General features: G+C 62.4%; 1 protein-coding gene across 1 annotated transcript in view; it reads right to left on the bottom strand.

Moving 5' to 3' along the window:
* Positions 1 to 359, bottom strand: part of KLHDC3 (kelch domain containing 3) — a 13,398-nt gene that overhangs the window by 417 nt on the left and 12,622 nt on the right. The gene's annotated exons all lie outside the window — the stretch shown is intronic.

The raw sequence follows: 359 nt of genomic DNA, 5'->3' as shown, positions 1-359 counted from the left end.
CCTCTGTCGCTTTGCTGCACCCCTGAACACAGATCCCGCTCTGCAGGGAACATCCCTTATCCCTTCCTGTACGTTGATCTGCCTCTGGCTGGTTTCTCAGGTACCTTCCCCAAACCCCACTCCAACATCTGGGCAGCCCTGCCCACCTCACCCCCCCCACCTCAGGGCACGAGGAGAGTGCTGGCCAACAGCCACCTCCAGACCTGAAGCGTGTTTCAGGGCTCCATTTGCTCAGCAATTTCAGTGGATCCGACCCTCCAATGAGCTCCGCTCAGAGAGGCGAAGCGGAGCCCCGGGACGCAGTTGAGGGCGACTGAGCAGGCTGGGGGCAGCTCCCGAAGGCAGGCAGGCGGGCATGC

This window comes from Eurypyga helias, unplaced genomic scaffold, assembly GCF_000690775.1.
Source record: "Eurypyga helias isolate BGI_N326 unplaced genomic scaffold, ASM69077v1 scaffold32838, whole genome shotgun sequence".
Lineage (NCBI taxonomy): Eukaryota > Metazoa > Chordata > Aves > Eurypygiformes > Eurypygidae > Eurypyga > Eurypyga helias.
The sequence above is the reverse complement of the archived record's forward strand: the minus strand, read 5'-3'. Positions and strand labels throughout refer to the sequence as shown.